The sequence below is a fragment of the Giraffa tippelskirchi genome, chromosome 2 (assembly GCF_054371585.1).
Source record: "Giraffa tippelskirchi isolate mGirTip1 chromosome 2, T2T-mGirTip1v1.2.pri, whole genome shotgun sequence".
Classification (NCBI taxonomy): domain Eukaryota; kingdom Metazoa; phylum Chordata; class Mammalia; order Artiodactyla; family Giraffidae; genus Giraffa; species Giraffa tippelskirchi.
This window is the reverse complement of record NC_137276.1, coordinates 20,304,522-20,310,636: the sequence shown is the minus strand read 5'-3', so window position 1 is coordinate 20,310,636 and position 6,115 is coordinate 20,304,522.

Below are 6,115 nucleotides of genomic sequence, written 5' to 3'. Positions count from 1 at the left end.
GACAGTAACATTCCCCAGGGATTAAGCTTGCAGTGTAGAAGCTGGGTCTCCACGGGGAGTGCCGAGCCCCATGGAACTTAAATCATGCAATTAGCCACCAGCTAACGTTTCTCCCACATTCGCTTCATACCTCCGTCACTTCTCATCCCCCCTCCAAGAAAATTCAGCTGCAACTTGTTTTATGACACCCCTTATTGTACCCTGCTGCTTTGCTTTCTCTTGGTAATAGCAAAAGAGATGAAGCCGTTCTGTCCTTCAAAACACAGCTCAAAAATTTTCTTTTCCTGGAAGCCAGACCCAGGTAATTCTGCCCTATAATACTGTGAGACCCCTAGGATTCTAACTCAATCCTCTGTTGGTTTGTGGCCAGGTCCTGAGCAAGTACTGGAACGGCAGAGCTCAAGCCACCTGGGCTTGGAGTAGTGATGCTTTTAGAGGAGGCAAAGATGTTGACTTCATCCCTGGTTTCGGATGACTCCTTTTCTGTTCAGCAACATTGGATACACCTAGAGGTCTAGAACTCAGATTTTCTGACTCCCAGTCAACTGTTCCTTTGATTATAATACAAGACTTGCGCGGCTCATCAGAGGACAAACGGCCTGGCTGGTAAATCCACCACCAGAGAGATGGTGGCTAAGCCTTTCCCGGCAGCCAATGAGGGACATTCTGCATGAGTTGTTAGGCAGAAAAGAACCGTATGGGTCATGTCCTCACTTTTCCTCAGCTAGAGTTCCCTGACTGTCGCCTTCACATTCAAATGTGCATCCAGTTTCATGAGTAACCATATTATTTTTAAACAGCATCCTTCAGCCGCTGCCTCTCCGGCATTTTCAGAGAGGTGATCCTTTCCAAAGCTAGCACAGGGTTTTATTTTATGATTGTTTTAAACATATGCAGGGATTCCACGAAGTTTAAATAAAAGATTAGGGTGTAGCTCTGAGAGAGGAGCCAGCAAACAGATAAAGCTGACCTCAGGGGGATGGAAAAGAGAAGCCAGATCTGGTGGAGAGATAGGAAATCAAAGGATGAGGTGCTGGAGACAGCAGAGAGGGTCAAACCAGCCATCATTTAGCAGAGGAATGTCTGGTCTTAAAAGCCCCATTATACCAAGAAACATCATTGCCACCATGTTGGAACAGTTAAAAGTTCTATTCTAGGAGGAATGGAGACTGGCATTAGATTTTCAGTTGTTCCACAAAGTAGCTGTCAAGTGGCTGAACTTCTTTGAGTCTTGGTTTTCATATCTGTAAAACGGGCATAAACACAGCCAACTAATAAGGAAGTTGTGAGGATTAAATGAGAAATATATGTGCTCAAGACAGCTTAACATAGAGTAATACTAAAGAAATGATAACAGTTTATTAACACCCAGATAACAGTTAATATGTTATGGCTAATGTTGATAGGTTGCTTACACGATTACCAAACTAACAGACTGTAACTGTATCAACATGACTGCTGAGAATTAATGAATTAATTATTCAGTTGTCTCTATTGGGGTTGTTAGGATAACAAAAGACTACTCTGGACAATACATTGTCCAGTGTGTTTCTCCTTCAATCTTCCAGATGATGTTTTGCTTTAAAAAAAAAAATCCTATTCGTGTGCTAAGTGCTGTTAAGAAAGACTAGTTGGAAGAGGGAAAGAATTGCTTTGTTGTTAGTGATCAGTAATAAAAAACAATACATGCTTATAGTAAAAAATTTCAAACAGTACATATACTTCAATGAAATTTTATTTCAAATATTCAAATATAAAAGAAGAGAGTTCCTGCCCTATCCCAACTTCCAGAAGTAATTACTGTTAGTAATTAGTTACTTGTATAATTTTCTAGAAATGTTTTATACTCTTTGGTTTTATACAAATTTAATTATACTGCAATACTGCTGAGGAACTTGCATTTTCTCCTTAGTGATACGTCTTGAAATTTTTTCCTAGTAGTGCATATAGACCTAGCCCTGCTTTTTCAGGGCTACATTGTATTCCTTTCCATGCAGTGACCATCCTTTATGTAACCAGGCCCCTTTTGCTTAGCATTGTGATTGTTTCTGGTTTTTGCTGTTACAAACAATGCTATAGTAAACTTCCTTGCACATAGAACTTTGGTTGTTGCTACGAATAAACCTACCTATAGGATAAATTCCTAGAAGGATAACAACTGAGTCAGTTTCCTTTGTTGTAGTTGTAACAGACAGTGCCAACTCATTTCCAAAGAGGTTGTAGCAACTGACACTTTCACACACAGTATATGAGAATATTTGCAGTCCTGTATTTTTACCAGCTCTGTTTATTATCAAACTTTACAACCTACTAAGTAAACTGTTTTTTTTTTTTTTTTAGTAGTAATTACACATAGGGAAAAGCAATACATATTAAAGGATCTCATCTATGCTGCTGAATGCTCACAATCACCTTGAACAGAGGACAGTGAGTTGCAGGGAGTCAGACCAGAGTATGAACTTCAACTCCACTCTGTATTATCCTCGTGACCTTGGAGAGGTTCATTAAGCTTCTCTGTCTGTAAACTGATGATAATTAGTGAAATAAGGCATGAGAAAGCTCCTAGAATCACTGTCTGGAACCCAGGAAGCATTTATTAACATTACAGAACAAACCAGCGTGCCAGAGTCCCTGGCAAGTTTGAGAATGACAGAGACCTGGCTTCTATTTCTTGTTCCTTTCTACTACCCCCCGCTAGGCTGCTTAATTTCTTTAAATTCTCTTGCTTATGTCAATTTGGACCTTGCCTGATAACTTACTGATTAGATTAATATGAGTGGCAGAGTTGAATCACAATGCAGTGGGTATTTTACACTCACTGGAAGATGCAGGCAGTTATCACAGCAAAAGAAGACCAGGTGGCTTCTCGGGTCTCTGTGTGCCACTGAGGCAGTGGGTGAGGTTTGGGTTCAGATCGACCTAACTGCAGTTCTGCTTCTGCAGCTTATAAGTCAGGTGACCTGAGGCAAATTCTTTTAGCCCTCTAGCCTCACTTTCAATGCTAAAACATGGGTAAGTAATATGGAAACTTATATTACTACATGTAAAATAGATAGCCAATGGGAATTTGCTGTATGGCTCAGGAAACTCAAACAGGGGCTCTGTATCAACCTAGAGGGGTGGGATGGGGAGGGAGATGGGAGGGAGGTTCAAAAGGGAGGGGATATATGTATATCAATGGCTGATTCATGTTGAGATTTGACAGAAAAAAACAAAGTTCTATAAAGCAGTTATCCTTCAATTAAAAAACAAATAAATAAAAACATGGGCAGCTACCTCATGGGATTATTGTGAATATGAAGTAAGTAATAATCTATGAAAGCATTTAACAGCTGACTCCCATGTAGTCATGTATAGATGTGAGAGCTGGACCATAAAGAAGGCTGAGGGCCAAAGAAGTGATGCTCTAGAACTGTGGTGTTGGAGAAGACTTTTGAGAGCCCTTGGACAGCAAGAAGATCAAACCAGTCAATCCTAAAGGAAATCAATCCTGAATATTCACTGGAAGGACTGATGCTGAAGCTCCAGTACTTTGGCCACCTGATGGAAAGAGCCAACTCATTGGAAAGTTGACAGAGGATGAGATGGTTGGATGGCATCACCGACTCAATGGACATGAGTTTGAGGAAACTCCGGGAGATGGTGAAGGACAAGGAAGCCCGGTATGCTGCAGTCCATGGGGTCACAAAGAGTCAGACACGACTGAGCAACTGAACAACAACAATAAACTATGAAATGTTCAATATATTCATAGACAGCAAAAGCCTCACTGATCTCAGTTTCCTGGTATGTCAGCAGGGACAGAGCACTTCTGCAGAGTGGAACAGAGATGTTACCAACCCCTCCCCTCTTCCCATTTGTCAAGTCAGGTGACCCCTACAGCCTTTCCCTCAGGTCAGTAACCGCAAGGACATCCTGGTGTGGTGGGGGTGGTGAGGGCACAGGGCAGACAAAAGCAAACCTACTAAAGGATTCTTGAATGGCTGCAACCCCATCCCAGGAGCTTTCTCATTTTTTCCTGGAAAGGAGTGAAATGACATTATTTTAATAAATATTTTTCATTGGACTTGCTTAATACACTGAACGTCTGACTTGCAAAATGGAAAGTCTTGTTTATTGTTATCCTGGACAATATTTTGAGGGGATCTGAGGTAGGACCAGAACTAGCTTTAGGTTTTTGCTGTAGTGTTTCCCTCTTCCTTCACATCTGCTTCAAGTTTCAGTTCTCACATAACACATATGTTGCAAATATTCATAGATACTCACAGAAATGGGGCTTCTTAAAAACATCTTGTGTATTACTAATTTTCTCCATTTCGGGGGAAATTTTCAACTTACAGAAAGGATGGAAGAAAAGTCTAATAAATACCCCAGATGTATCCACTATTATTTTGTCACAAAAGTGAATACATTATTTTTGAGATACAGAGAGCTGCATTTGTATAATATGAATGTCCTCTCCTCCCTCCCTCCCTTTCTTTTATCCTTCCTCCCTTCTTCCCTCCCTCCTTTCTTTCCTATCTTTATGTTTCTGCCAGGAAAAACATTATGAAGTTGGATTAAGTTATATCAATATTATGACTTTCAGGCACTCAGCTTTCTAGAGTTTGAGATCTATTGTTCTACTTGGTTGTAAGGTTGGGAGATAAGGAATCACTTTTGTGATAACAGCCAGACTGAATATCTCTTGTACCAATTATGCATCAATTATGCAGGATACATTATCTCTAATCCTAACAGTGACTCTGCAAGTCAGGGTCTCATCACTGCCAGTTTACATATTTGGTAACTGACGCTCAGAGAGACTGAGTCACTCAACCTCTCTGGTAAAAAGTGATCTGTCTTTTTTTGACTACAAAGCTTTCTTTCACAAAGGTTTTGGGGGATTCTCACAGGGACATTTTAATACAAGCATATGGAAAGTTTTTCTTTCTGGGAGAGTTGCGATGTTAATTTCAGATCATTTCCCTCAACCAAGGAGGTGAGGGTGGGCAGTGGAAGGTGGAGTTTTATGAAAACCATAGTCAGTACTTTAGTGATAAAACTGAAAATGATGAACTAACCAGTCCTAGAGCCCAAGAGGACTCTGGGACAGCCTTTTACTAGCCATATATAGTTGAACAAATAAATCACCCTGACTGGCCTTATTTGCGAAATGAATAAACAATTGGTTCGTCTTTACCTGGGTTTTCTGGTGAGATTCAAATTTGCGAATTGTGATTACTCTTATGAATACAAGGCATTGGGTGTATCATTTTATCTGTAAGGGGAAGGAGGGAGAGAGAGAGAGAGAGAAGGAAGCCAGAGAGTGGACAGGGCACTGTATATACAGGAGAGAAGGAGAGTGGGGGAGGATCTAGGTAGGATGACAGCAAAAGGGAGGCTATACTTCTTGAAACTGACAGGAAAGTTGACAGAAACTCACAGTCTAGGGAGAGAAGAAATCATCTTTCAGGGGATTCAATAGTTGCTGGTCCCCGGAGAATTCATCTTCAGAATTCTCCTCCACGTAACTGCGGGAGGAGAATGGGTTGGTTTGAGACCCCCAGGAAGCTTCGTTCCAGGCCCGGGGGCACCCTGGCGTGAGCTCTGGCTTCCAAGGCACCCAAGGGACGCCTTTCCTCGTTTCTCGGGGCTGCCGGTGTCAGGGTTTAGAAAGTTATGTGTCCGCCAGACGGTAAGGATCTCCAGGGTAACCACCCTCCGAGGTCTTTGCCCAGCTTCTGGACGTTTCCGCGGCACCAGTTGCCTCCCCAGATCTCGGCCGGTGCTCTAGGACATTACACTGAACCTCGAGGGGTGACTCCTCACCGCGGGATGCCCGCGTCCACCGCCGTGAACCGCTGTGTGCAGGTGAACTGGTGGACAGTGGCTCCCGGGCAACCAACAGAGCTTCAGAGGCGGTAATCCTGGGGAGTGCGATGGCAGCGAACTCCTCTTCATCCTTTACATTCCTACTGAGATTTGGCCAATAAATAACAAGAATAAAACATACACGTGATTTTGTCTTTGCGCTCGCGGGACAGCGGCAGGTCTTTTAGAAAAGTGGGGAAATAAACGAAGAGAAATCACGGCGGCCCCACAGGCTGCCTCTGGGGATTGCCAATTTGGAGAG